The sequence below is a fragment of the Phyllobates terribilis genome, unplaced genomic scaffold (genome assembly GCF_046119375.1).
Source record: "Phyllobates terribilis strain yellow unplaced genomic scaffold, ASM4611937v1 Scaffold_142__1_contigs__length_4687701, whole genome shotgun sequence".
Lineage (NCBI taxonomy): Eukaryota > Metazoa > Chordata > Amphibia > Anura > Dendrobatidae > Phyllobates > Phyllobates terribilis.
Genome location: NW_027362902.1, coordinates 1598997 through 1612448, shown reverse-complemented (window position 1 = coordinate 1612448; position 13452 = coordinate 1598997). Strand labels below are relative to the sequence as shown.

At 45.0% G+C, this 13452-nt stretch overlaps 10 non-coding genes across 10 annotated transcripts; all 10 read right to left on the bottom strand.

The window, feature by feature from the left end:
• Positions 1-767: 767 nt before the first annotated feature.
• Positions 768-958, bottom strand: LOC141206616 (U2 spliceosomal RNA). The gene has a single exon (XR_012277166.1). It is a non-coding gene; the product is annotated as a U2 spliceosomal RNA (small nuclear RNA).
• Positions 959-2073: 1115 nt separating this feature from the next.
• LOC141206615 (U2 spliceosomal RNA) lies at positions 2074-2264 on the bottom strand. The gene has a single exon (XR_012277165.1). It is a non-coding gene; the product is annotated as a U2 spliceosomal RNA (small nuclear RNA).
• A 1115-nt stretch (positions 2265-3379) lies between these two features.
• LOC141206614 (U2 spliceosomal RNA) lies at positions 3380-3570 on the bottom strand. The gene has a single exon (XR_012277164.1). It is a non-coding gene; the product is annotated as a U2 spliceosomal RNA (small nuclear RNA).
• Positions 3571-4682: 1112 nt separating this feature from the next.
• On the bottom strand, positions 4683-4873 carry LOC141206613 (U2 spliceosomal RNA). The gene has a single exon (XR_012277163.1). It is a non-coding gene; the product is annotated as a U2 spliceosomal RNA (small nuclear RNA).
• A 1115-nt stretch (positions 4874-5988) lies between these two features.
• Positions 5989-6179, bottom strand: LOC141205999 (U2 spliceosomal RNA). The gene has a single exon (XR_012276668.1). It is a non-coding gene; the product is annotated as a U2 spliceosomal RNA (small nuclear RNA).
• Positions 6180-7293: 1114 nt separating this feature from the next.
• On the bottom strand, positions 7294-7484 carry LOC141206611 (U2 spliceosomal RNA). Its single transcript, XR_012277162.1, has one exon. It is a non-coding gene; the product is annotated as a U2 spliceosomal RNA (small nuclear RNA).
• A 1115-nt stretch (positions 7485-8599) lies between these two features.
• On the bottom strand, positions 8600-8790 carry LOC141206610 (U2 spliceosomal RNA). The gene has a single exon (XR_012277161.1). It is a non-coding gene; the product is annotated as a U2 spliceosomal RNA (small nuclear RNA).
• Positions 8791-9905: 1115 nt separating this feature from the next.
• LOC141206609 (U2 spliceosomal RNA) lies at positions 9906-10096 on the bottom strand. Its single transcript, XR_012277160.1, has one exon. It is a non-coding gene; the product is annotated as a U2 spliceosomal RNA (small nuclear RNA).
• A 1115-nt stretch (positions 10097-11211) lies between these two features.
• Positions 11212-11402, bottom strand: LOC141206608 (U2 spliceosomal RNA). The gene has a single exon (XR_012277159.1). It is a non-coding gene; the product is annotated as a U2 spliceosomal RNA (small nuclear RNA).
• A 1115-nt stretch (positions 11403-12517) lies between these two features.
• LOC141206607 (U2 spliceosomal RNA) lies at positions 12518-12708 on the bottom strand. Its single transcript, XR_012277158.1, has one exon. It is a non-coding gene; the product is annotated as a U2 spliceosomal RNA (small nuclear RNA).
• Between the last annotated feature and the right edge of the window lie 744 nt (positions 12709-13452).

Sequence of the window (13452 nt, the reverse complement as noted above, 5' to 3'; positions counted from 1 at the left end):
CAGCAGCAGACTGAAGGTGGCTGCTGCTGTGCACAGGTATATAAAGGCTCAGAGCCTATTATGACACGCGCAGCCAGCGTTCCATTGCCACATTCCATCTACTGCAGGCAGGATACCTGGCTGGCTGAATGTCGCTGAGAAGCTCACAGAGACCGCCATAAGCAACAGTTTAACAGAATGCCACAGACTAATCAACCAAACTTTTTGGGTTGGGTTCTCTTTTATAGTCTGCAGGCATTAAATGAAAGAAGTCAGTGTTCCAGCAGAAGGAGACAACGTTTCAGAAAAGGCATTGTAGCAAACCAAAAAAGAAATTTTAAGCGCAGCAGAGTAACCAGCGCACATACCTGTTAGCTCAGGTGAGTTTAAAAGGCTGCTGTTGATAACAAGGGCATTTGCTAAATAGATGGTGTGTGTGCAACAATATACTGAAAGGTCAATTATATTGTGCAGCTTATCTCACCACCTGTAGTTATTTAGGTGAAAGCTCCAAAATGCTTGCCTAATATGTCTGTTTATCCAAAAGGAAGTAAAAAGGGAGAGCTAGAAAGATAGCATTGCATCACATTACATGGCAATGCAATGCACAGTTGCTGAAGTTGAACCAAAATGAGCTTGTAATCTGGCTTCTGCAACTTTGAACATGAAAAATCCAATGAGGAGAAGAAAAGCAAAGCCAAAGAGTCCATCCCCAAATCCGACAAACAAGCAAAATGAACAAAAAACATTGAATTCAATTCTTTCTGATTTTAGAAACTGCATTAAAGAAGGGGTGCACCGGTCCTGGAGATACTGCAATACCAGGTCAATGCGTGGAGTGGACAGAGCAAGCTCTTTTTCCATCTCCCTGTTCTAAAAATCCATTTAATATATGGTCCCCAGATAGGGGACGTATCAGATATTAAACTGATAAGAACAGATACTACACTTGATCTTAGCCAAAAGGCCGAGAAGCGATAACCAGAATTGGTTTCAAACTACGGAGCCACCCAAGGATCCTGAAAAGTCCATTTGTGGAGATGAGCTCCTGGACTCCCGTTAAGAAGACATGTTGTCAACCTCTAGATCCCTTACATGCCTGCACTTTTCGGCTTGCTGCTGCTGCAATCCACGCGTTTTAGATCTGCATAACTCCACCTCTTTAAACACAGCACTTTCACCCCCTGCTGTTCCCACCCGCCTCAACACCGTTGGAAGGGAGGAGAACCAATTAAGGCGGGGGGTGGGGTGGAACGAGCAGCTGTCTACCCTTAGCAGGAGGGCTCCTGATTACATACCTCTCCTGCTGCTGCTGCTGCTGGCTGTCCAGCAGCAGACTGAAGGTGGCTGCTGCTGTGCACAGGTATATAAAGGCTCAGAGCCTATTATGACACGCGCAGCCAGCGTTCCATTGCCACATTCCATCTACTGCAGGCAGGATACCTGGCTGGCTGAATGTCGCTGAGAAGCTCACAGAGACCGCCATAAGCAACAGTTTAACAGAATGCCACAGACTAATCAACCAAACTTTTTGGGTTGGGTTCTCTTTTATAGTCTGCAGGCATTAAATGAAAGAAGTCAGTGTTCCAGCAGAAGGAGACAACGTTTCAGAAAAGGCATTGTAGCAAACCAAAAAAGAAATTTTAAGCGCAGCAGAGTAACCAGCGCACATACCTGTTAGCTCAGGTGAGTTTAAAAGGCTGCTGTTGATAACAAGGGCATTTGCTAAATAGATGGTGTGTGTGCAACAATATACTGAAAGGTCAATTATATTGTGCAGCTTATCTCACCACCTGTAGTTATTTAGGTGAAAGCTCCAAAATGCTTGCCTAATATGTCTGTTTATCCAAAAGGAAGTAAAAAGGGAGAGCTAGAAAGATAGCATTGCATCACATTACATGGCAATGCAATGCACAGTTGCTGAAGTTGAACCAAAATGAGCTTGTAATCTGGCTTCTGCAACTTTGAACATGAAAAATCCAATGAGGAGAAGAAAAGCAAAGCCAAAGAGTCCATCCCCAAATCCGACAAACAAGCAAAATGAACAAAAAACATTGAATTCAATTCTTTCTGATTTTAGAAACTGCATTAAAGAAGGGGTGCACCGGTCCTGGAGATACTGCAATACCAGGTCAATGCGTGGAGTGGACAGAGCAAGCTCTTTTTCCATCTCCCTGTTCTAAAAATCCATTTAATATATGGTCCCCAGATAGGGGACGTATCAGATATTAAACTGATAAGAACAGATACTACACTTGATCTTAGCCAAAAGGCCGAGAAGCGATAACCATAATTGGTTTAAAACTACGGAGCCACCCAAGGATCCTGAAAAGTCCATTTGTGGAGATGAGCTCCTGGACTCCCGTTAAGAAGACATGTTGTCAACCTCTAGATCCTTTACATGCCTGCACTTTTCGGCTTGCTGCTGCTGCAATCCACGCGTTTTAGATCTGCATAACTCCACCTCTTTAAACACAGCACCTTCACCCCCTGCTGTTCCCACCCGCCTCAACACCGTTGGAAGGGAGGAGAACCAATTAAGGCGGGGGGTGGGGTGGAACGAGCAGCTGTCTACCCTTAGCAGGAGGGCTCCTGATTACATACCTCTTCTGCTGCTGCTGCTGCTGGCTGTCCAGCAGCAGACTGAAGGTGGCTGCTGCTGTGCACAGGTATATAAAGGCTCAGAGCCTATTATGACACGTGCAGCCAGCGTTCCATTGCCACATTCCATCTACTGCAGGCAGGATACCTGGCTGGCTGAATGTCGCTGAGAAGCTCACAGAGACCGCCATAAGCAACAGTTTAACAGAATGCCACAGACTAATCAACCAAACTTTTTGGGTTGGGTTCTCTTTTATAGTCTGCAGGCATTAAATGAAAGAAGTCAGTGTTCCAGCAGAAGGAGACAACGTTTCAGAAAAGGCATTGTAGCAAACCAAAAAAGAAATTTTAAGCGCAGCAGAGTAACCAGCGCACATACCTGTTAGCTCAGGTGAGTTTAAAAGGCTGCTGTTGATAACAAGGGCATTTGCTAAATAGATGGTGTGTGTGCAACAATATACTGAAAGGTCAATTATATTGTGCAGCTTATCTCACCACCTGTAGTTATTTAGGTGAAAGCTCCAAAATGCTTGCCTAATATGTCTGTTTATCCAAAAGGAAGTAAAAAGGGAGAGCTAGAAAGATAGCATTGCATCACATTACATGGCAATGCAATGCACAGTTGCTGAAGTTGAACCAAAATGAGCTTGTAATCTGGCTTCTGCAACTTTGAACATGAAAAATCCAATGAGGAGAAGAAAAGCAAAGCCAAAGAGTATATCCCCAAATCCGACAAACAAGCAAAATGAACAAAAAACATTGAATTCAATTCTTTCTGATTTTAGAAACTGCATTAAAGAAGGGGTGCACCGGTCCTGGAGATACTGCAATACCAGGTCAATGCGTGGAGTGGACAGAGCAAGCTCTTTTTCCATCTCCCTGTTCTAAAAATCCATTTAATATATGGTCCCCAGATAGGGGACGTATCAGATATTAAACTGATAAGAACAGATACTACACTTGATCTTAGCCAAAAGGCCGAGAAGCGATAACCAGAATTGGTTTCAAACTACGGAGCCACCCAAGGATCCTGAAAAGTCCATTTGTGGAGATGAGCTCCTGGACTCCCGTTAAGAAGACATGTTGTCAACCTCTAGATCCCTTACATGCCTGCACTTTTCGGCTTGCTGCTGCTGCAATCCACGCGTTTTAGATCTGCATAACTCCACCTCTTTAAACACAGCACCTTCACCCCCTGCTGTTCCCACCCGCCTCAACACCGTTGGAAGGGAGGAGAACCAATTAAGGCGGGGGGTGGGGTGGAACGAGCAGCTGTCTACCCTTAGCAGGAGGGCTCCTGATTACATACCTCTCCTGCTGCTGCTGCTGGCTGTCCAGCAGCAGACTGAAGGTGGCTGCTGCTGTGCACAGGTATATAAAGGCTCAGAGCCTATTATGACACGCGCAGCCAGCGTTCCATTGCCACATTCCATCTACTGCAGGCAGGATACCTGGCTGGCTGAATGTCGCTGAGAAGCTCACAGAGACCGCCATAAGCAACAGTTTAACAGAATGCCACAGACTAATCAACCAAACTTTTTGGGTTGGGTTCTCTTTTATAGTCTGCAGGCATTAAATGAAAGAAGTCAGTGTTCCAGCAGAAGGAGACAACGTTTCAGAAAAGGCATTGTAGCAAACCAAAAAAGAAATTTTAAGCGCAGCAGAGTAACCAGCGCACATACCTGTTAGCTCAGGTGAGTTTAAAAGGCTGCTGTTGATAACAAGGGCATTTGCTAAATAGATGGTGTGTGTGCAACAATATACTGAAAGGTCAATTATATTGTGCAGCTTATCTCACCACCTGTAGTTATTTAGGTGAAAGCTCCAAAATGCTTGCCTAATATGTCTGTTTATCCAAAAGGAAGTAAAAAGGGAGAGCTAGAAAGATAGCATTGCATCACATTACATGGCAATGCAATGCACAGTTGCTGAAGTTGAACCAAAATGAGCTTGTAATCTGGCTTCTGCAACTTTGAACATGAAAAATCCAATGAGGAGAAGAAAAGCAAAGCCAAAGAGTCCATCCCCAAATCCGACAAACAAGCAAAATGAACAAAAAACATTGAATTCAATTCTTTCTGATTTTAGAAACTGCATTAAAGAAGGGGTGCACCGGTCCTGGAGATACTGCAATACCAGGTCAATGCGTGGAGTGGACAGAGCAAGCTCTTTTTCCATCTCCCTGTTCTAAAAATCCATTTAATATATGGTCCCCAGATAGGGGACGTATCAGATATTAAACTGATAAGAACAGATACTACACTTGATCTTAGCCAAAAGGCCGAGAAGCGATAACCAGAATTGGTTTCAAACTACGGAGCCACCCAAGGATCCTGAAAAGTCCATTTGTGGAGATGAGCTCCTGGACTCCCGTTAAGAAGACATGTTGTCAACCTCTAGATCCCTTACATGCCTGCACTTTTCGGCTTGCTGCTGCTGCAATCCACGCGTTTTAGATCTGCATAACTCCACCTCTTTAAACACAGCACCTTCACCCCCTGCTGTTCCCACCCGCCTCAACACCGTTGGAAGGGAGGAGAACCAATTAAGGCGGGGGGTGGGGTGGAACGAGCAGCTGTCTACCCTTAGCAGGAGGGCTCCTGATTACATACCTCTCCTGCTGCTGCTGCTGCTGGCTGTCCAGCAGCAGACTGAAGGTGGCTGCTGCTGTGCACAGGTATATAAAGGCTCAGAGCCTATTATGACACGCGCAGCCAGCGTTCCATTGCCACATTCCATCTACTGCAGGCAGGATACCTGGCTGGCTGAATGTCGCTGAGAAGCTCACAGAGACCGCCATAAGCAACAGTTTAACAGAATGCCACAGAATAATCAACCAAACTTTTTGGGTTGGGTTCTCTTTTATAGTCTGCAGGCATTAAATGAAAGAAGTCAGTGTTCCAGCAGAAGGAGACAACGTTTCAGAAAAGGCATTGTAGCAAACCAAAAAATAAATTTTAAGCGCAGCAGAGTAACCAGCGCACATACCTGTTAGCTCAGGTGAGTTTAAAAGGCTGCTGTTGATAACAAGGGCATTTGCTAAATAGATGGTGTGTGTGCAACAATATACTGAAAGGTCAATTATATTGTGCAGCTTATCTCACCACCTGTAGTTATTTAGGTGAAAGCTCCAAAATGCTTGCCTAATATGTCTGTTTATCCAAAAGGAAGTAAAAAGGGAGAGCTAGAAAGATAGCATTGCATCACATTACATGGCAATGCAATGCACAGTTGCTGAAGTTGAACCAAAATGAGCTTGTAATCTGGCTTCTGCAACTTTGAACATGAAAAATCCAATGAGGAGAAGAAAAGCAAAGCCAAAGAGTCCATCCCCAAATCCGACAAACAAGCAAAATGAACAAAAAACATTGAATTCAATTCTTTCTGATTTTAGAAACTGCATTAAAGAAGGGGTGCACCGGTCCTGGAGATACTGCAATACCAGGTCAATGCGTGGAGTGGACAGAGCAAGCTCTTTTTCCATCTCCCTGTTCTAAAAATCCATTTAATATATGGTCCCCAGATAGGGGACGTATCAGATATTAAACTGATAAGAACAGATACTACACTTGATCTTAGCCAAAAGGCCGAGAAGTGATAACCAGAATTGGTTTCAAACTACGGAGCCACCCAAGGATCCTGAAAAGTCCATTTGTGGAGATGAGCTCCTGGACTCCCGTTAAGAAGACATGTTGTCAACCTCTAGATCCCTTACATGCCTGCACTTTTCGGCTTGCTGCTGCTGCAATCCACGCGTTTTAGATCTGCATAACTCCACCTCTTTAAACACAGCACCTTCACCCCCTGCTGTTCCCACCCGCCTCAACACCGTTGGAAGGGAGGAGAACCAATTAAGGCGGGGGGTGGGGTGGAACGAGCAGCTGTCTACCCTTAGCAGGAGGGCTCCTGATTACATACCTCTCCTGCTGCTGCTGCTGCTGGCTGTCCAGCAGCAGACTGAAGGTGGCTGCTGCTGTGCACAGGTATATAAAGGCTCAGAGCCTATTATGACACGCGCAGCCAGCGTTCCATTGCCACATTCCATCTACTGCAGGCAGGATACCTGGCTGGCTGAATGTCGCTGAGAAGCTCACAGAGACCACCATAAGCAACAGTTTAACAGAATGCCACAGACTAATCAACCAAACTTTTTGGGTTGGGTTCTCTTTTATAGTCTGCAGGCATTAAATGAAAGAAGTCAGTGTTCCAGCAGAAGGAGACAACGTTTCAGAAAAGGCATTGTAGCAAACCAAAAAAGAAATTTTAAGCGCAGCAGAGTAACCAGCGCACATACCTGTTAGCTCAGGTGAGTTTAAAAGGCTGCTGTTGATAACAAGGGCATTTGCTAAATAGATGGTGTGTGTGCAACAATATACTGAAAGGTCAATTATATTGTGCAGCTTATCTCACCACCTGTAGTTATTTAGGTGAAAGCTCCAAAATGCTTGCCTAATATGTCTGTTTATCCAAAAGGAAGTAAAAAGGAGAGCTAGAAAGATAGCATTGCATCACATTACATGGCAATGCAATGCACAGTTGCTGAAGTTGAACCAAAATGAGCTTGTAATCTGGCTTCTGCAACTTTGAACATGAAAAATCCAATGAGGAGAAGAAAAGCAAAGCCAAAGAGTCCATCCCCAAATCCGACAAACAAGCAAAATGAACAAAAAACATTGAATTCAATTCATTCTGATTTTAGAAACTGCATTAAAGAAGGGGTGCACCGGTCCTGGAGATACTGCAATACCAGGTCAATGCGTGGAGTGGACAGAGCAAGCTCTTTTTCCATCTCCCTGTTCTAAAAATCCATTTAATATATGGTCCCCAGATAGGGGACGTATCAGATATTAAACTGATAAGAACAGATACTACACTTGATCTTAGCCAAAAGGCCGAGAAGCGATAACCAGAATTGGTTTCAAACTACGGAGCCACCCAAGGATCCTGAAAAGTCCATTTGTGGAGATGAGCTCCTGGACTCCCGTTAAGAAGACATGTTGTCAACCTCTAGATCCCTTACATGCCTGCACTTTTCGGCTTGCTGCTGCTGCAATCCACGCGTTTTAGATCTGCATAACTCCACCTCTTTAAACACAGCACCTTCACCCCCTGCTGTTCCCACCCGCCTCAACACCGTTGGAAGGGAGGAGAACCAATTAAGGCGGGGGGTGGGGTGGAACGAGCAGCTGTCTACCCTTAGCAGGAGGGCTCCTGATTACATACCTCTCCTGCTGCTGCTGCTGCTGGCTGTCCAGCAGCAGACTGAAGGTGGCTGCTGCTGTGCACAGGTATATAAAGGCTCAGAGCCTATTATGACACGCGCAGCCAGCGTTCCATTGCCACATTCCATCTACTGCAGGCAGGATACCTGGCTGGCTGAATGTCGCTGAGAAGCTCACAGAGACCGCCATAAGCAACAGTTTAACAGAATGCCACAGACTAATCAACCAAACTTTTTGGGTTGGGTTCTCTTTTATAGTCTGCAGGCATTAAATGAAAGAAGTCAGTGTTCCAGCAGAAGGAGACAACGTTTCAGAAAAGGCATTGTAGCAAACCAAAAAAGAAATTTTAAGCGCAGCAGAGTAACCAGCGCACATACCTGTTAGCTCAGGTGAGTTTAAAAGGCTGCTGTTGATAACAAGGGCATTTGCTAAATAGATGGTGTGTGTGCAACAATATACTGAAAGGTCAATTATATTGTGCAGCTTATCTCACCACCTGTAGTTATTTAGGTGAAAGCTCCAAAATGCTTGCCTAATATGTCTGTTTATCCAAAAGGAAGTAAAAAGGGAGAGCTAGAAAGATAGCATTGCATCACATTACATGGCAATGCAATGCACAGTTGCTGAAGTTGAACCAAAATGAGCTTGTAATCTGGCTTCTGCAACTTTGAACATGAAAAATCCAATGAGGAGAAGAAAAGCAAAGCCAAAGAGTCCATCCCCAAATCCGACAAACAAGCAAAATGAACAAAAAACATTGAATTCAATTCTTTCTGATTTTAGAAACTGCATTAAAGAAGGGGTGCACCGGTCCTGGAGATACTGCAATACCAGGTCAATGCGTGGAGTGGACAGAGCAAGCTCTTTTTCCATCTCCCTGTTCTAAAAATCCATTTAATATATGGTCCCCAGATAGGGGACGTATCAGATATTAAACTGATAAGAACAGATACTACACTTGATCTTAGCCAAAAGGCCGAGAAGCGATAACCAGAATTGGTTTCAAACTACGGAGCCACCCAAGGATCCTGAAAAGTCCATTTGTGGAGATGAGCTCCTGGACTCCCGTTAAGAAGACATGTTGTCAACCTCTAGATCCCTTACATGCCTGCACTTTTCGGCTTGCTGCTGCTGCAATCCACGCGTTTTAGATCTGCATAACTCCACCTCTTTAAACACAGCACCTTCACCCCCTGCTGTTCCCACCCGCCTCAACACCGTTGGAAGGGAGGAGAACCAATTAAGGCGGGGGGTGGGGTGGAACGAGCAGCTGTCTACCCTTAGCAGGAGGGCTCCTGATTACATACCTCTCCTGCTGCTGCTGCTGCTGGCTGTCCAGCAGCAGACTGAAGGTGGCTGCTGCTGTGCACAGGTATATAAAGGCTCAGAGCCTATTATGACACGCGCAGCCAGCGTTCCATTGCCACATTCCATCTACTGCAGGCAGGATACCTGGCTGGCTGAATGTCGCTGAGAAGCTCACAGAGACCGCCATAAGCAACAGTTTAACAGAATACCACAGACTAATCAACCAAACTTTTTGGGTTGGGTTCTCTTTTATAGTCTGCAGGCATTAAATGAAAGAAGTCAGTGTTCCAGCAGAAGGAGACAACGTTTCAGAAAAGGCATTGTAGCAAACCAAAAAAGAAATTTTAAGCGCAGCAGAGTAACCAGCGCACATACCTGTTAGCTCAGGTGAGTTTAAAAGGCTGCTGTTGATAACAAGGGCATTTGCTAAATAGATGGTGTGTGTGCAACAATATACTGAAAGGTCAATTATATTGTGCAGCTTATCTCACCACCTGTAGTTATTTAGGTGAAAGCTCCAAAATGCTTGCCTAATATGTCTGTTTATCCAAAAGGAAGTAAAAAGGGAGAGCTAGAAAGATAGCATTGCATCACATTACATGGCAATGCAATGCACAGTTGCTGAAGTTGAACCAAAATGAGCTTGTAATCTGGCTTCTGCAACTTTGAACATGAAAAATCCAATGAGGAGAAGAAAAGCAAAGCCAAAGAGTCCATCCCCAAATCCGACAAACAAGCAAAATGAACAAAAAACATTGAATTCAATTCTTTCTGATTTTAGAAACTGCATTAAAGAAGGGGTGCACCGGTCCTGGAGATACTGCAATACCAGGTCAATGCGTGGAGTGGACAGAGCAAGCTCTTTTTCCATCTCCCTGTTCTAAAAATCCATTTAATATATGGTCCCCAGATAGGGGACGTATCAGATATTAAACTGATAAGAACAGATACTACACTTGATCTTAGCCAAAAGGCCGAGAAGCGATAACCAGAATTGGTTTCAAACTACGGAGCCACCCAAGGATCCTGAAAAGTCCATTTGTGGAGATGAGCTCCTGGACTCCCGTTAAGAAGACATGTTGTCAACCTCTAGATCCCTTACATGCCTGCACTTTTCGGCTTGCTGCTGCTGCAATCCACGCGTTTTAGATCTGCATAACTCCACCTCTTTAAACACAGCACCTTCACCCCCTGCTGTTCCCACCCGCCTCAACACCGTTGGAAGGGAGGAGAACCAATTAAGGCGGGGGGTGGGGTGGAACGAGCAGCTGTCTACCCTTAGCAGGAGGGCTCCTGATTACATACCTCTCCTGCTGCTGCTGCTGCTGGCTGTCCAGCAGCAGACTGAAGGTGGCTGCTGCTGTGCACAGGTATATAAAGGCTCAGAGCCTATTATGACACGCGCAGCCAGCGTTCCATTGCCACATTCCATCTACTGCAGGCAGGATACCTGGCTGGCTGAATGTCGCTGAGAAGCTCACAGAGACCGCCATAAGCAACAGTTTAACAGAATGCCACAGACTAATCAACCAAACTTTTTGGGTTGGGTTCTCTTTTATAGTCTGCAGGCATTAAATGAAAGAAGTCAGTGTTCCAGCAGAAGGAGACAACGTTTCAGAAAAGGCATTGTAGCAAACCAAAAAAGAAATTTTATGCGCAGCAGAGTAACCAGCGCACATACCTGTTAGCTCAGGTGAGTTTAAAAGGCTGCTGTTGATAACAAGGGCATTTGCTAAATAGATGGTGTGTGTGCAACAATATACTGAAAGGTCAATTATATTGTGCAGCTTATCTCACCACCTGTAGTTATTTAGGTGAAAGCTCCAAAATGCTTGCCTAATATGTCTGTTTATCCAAAAGGAAGTAAAAAGGGAGAGCTAGAAAGATAGCATTGCATCACATTACATGGCAATGCAATGCACAGTTGCTGAAGTTGAACCAAAATGAGCTTGTAATCTGGCTTCTGCAACTTTGAACATGAAAAATCCAATGAGGAGAAGAAAAGCAAAGCCAAAGAGTCCATCCCCAAATCCGACAAACAAGCAAAATGAACAAAAAACATTGAATTCAATTCTTTCTGATTTTAGAAACTGCATTAAAGAAGGGGTGCACCGGTCCTGGAGATACTGCAATACCAGGTCAATGCGTGGAGTGGACAGAGCAAGCTCTTTTTCCATCTCCCTGTTCTAAAAATCCATTTAATATATGGTCCCCAGATAGGGGACGTATCAGATATTAAACTGATAAGAACAGATACTACACTTGATCTTAGCCAAAAGGCCGAGAAGCGATAACCAGAATTGGTTTCAAACTACGGAGCCACCCAAGGATCCTGAAAAGTCCATTTGTGGAGATGAGCTCCTGGACTCCCGTTAAGAAGACATGTTGTCAACCTCTAGATCCCTTACATGCCTGCACTTTTCGGCTTGCTGCTGCTGCAATCCACGCGTTTTAGATCTGCATAACTCCACCTCTTTAAACACAGCACCTTCACCCCCTGCTGTTCCCACCCGCCTCAACACCGTTGGAAGGGAGGAGAACCAATTAAGGCGGGGGGTGGGGTGGAACGAGCAGCTGTCTACCCTTAGCAGGAGGGCTCCTGATTACATACCTCTCCTGCTGCTGCTGCTGCTGGCTGTCCAGCAGCAGACTGAAGGTGGCTGCTGCTGTGCACAGGTATATAAAGGCTCAGAGCCTATTATGACACGCGCAGCCAGCGTTCCATTGCCACATTCCATCTACTGCAGGCAGGATACCTGGCTGGCTGAATGTCGCTGAGAAGCTCACAGAGACCGCCATAAGCAACAGCTTAACAGAATGCCACAGACTAATCAACCAAACTTTTTGGGTTGGGTTCTCTTTTATAGTCTGCAGGCATTAAATGAAAGAAGTCAGTGTTCCAGCAGAAGGAGACAACGTTTCAGAAAAGGCATTGTAGCAAACCAAAAAATAAATTTTAAGCGCAGCAGAGTAACCAGCGCACATACCTGTTAGCTCAGGTGAGTTTAAAAGGCTGCTGTTGATAACAAGGGCATTTGCTAAATAGATGGTGTGTGTGCAACAATATACTGAAAGGTCAATTATATTGTGCAGCTTATCTCACCACCTGTAGTTATTTAGGTGAAAGCTCCAAAATGCTTGCCTAATATGTCTGTTTATCCAAAAGGAAGTAAAAAGGGAGAGCTAGAAAGATAGCATTGCATCACATTACATGGCAATGCAATGCACAGTTGCTGAAGTTGAACCAAAATGAGCTTGTAATCTGGCTTCTGCAACTTTGAACATGAAAAATCCAATGAGGAGAAGAAAAGCAAAGCCAAAGAGTCCATCCCCAAATCCGACAAACAAGCAAAATGAACAAAAAACATTGAATTCAATTCTTTCTGATTTTAGAAACTGCATTAAAGAAGGGGTGCACCGGTCCTGGAGATACTGCAATACCAGGTCAATGCGTGGAGTGGACAGAGCAAGCTCTTTTTCCATCTCCCTGTTCTAAAAATCCATTTAATATATGGTCCCCAGATAGGGGACGTATCAGATATTAAACTGATAAGAACAGATACTACACTTGATCTTAGCCAAAAGGCCGAGAAGCGATAACCAGAATTGGTTTCAAACTACGGAGCCACCCAAGGATCCTGAAAAGTCCATTTGTGGAGATGAGCTCCTGGACTCCCGTTAAGAAGACATGTTGTCAACCTCTAGATCCCTTACATGCCTGCACTTTTCGGCTTGCTGCTGCTGCAATCCACGCGTTTTAGATCTGCATAACTCCACCTCTTTAAACACAGCACCTTCACCCCCTGCTGTTCCCACCCGCCTCAACACCGTTGGAAGGGAGGAGAACCAATTAAGGCGGGGGGTGGGGTGGAACGAGCAGCTGTCTACCCTTAGCAGGAGGGCTCCTGATTACATACCTCTCCTGCTGCTGCTGCTGCTGGCTGTCCAGCAGCAGACTGAAGGTGGCTGCTGCTGTGCACAGGTATATAAAGGCTCAGAGCCTATTATGACACGCGCAGCCAGCGTTCCATTGCCACATTCCATCTACTGCAGGCAGGATACCTGGCTGGCTGAATGTCGCTGAGAAGCTCACAGAGACCGCCATAAGCAACAGTTTAACAGAATGCCACAGACTAATCAACCAAACTTTTTGGGTTGGGTTCTCTTTTATAGTCTGCAGGCATTAAATGAAAGAAGTCAGTGTTCCAGCAGAAGGAGACAACGTTTCAGAAAAGGCATTGTAGCAAACCAAAAAAGAAATTTTAAGCGCAGCAGAGTAACCAGCGCACATACCTGTTAGCTCAGGTGAGTTTAAAAGGCTGCTGTTGATAACAAGGGCATT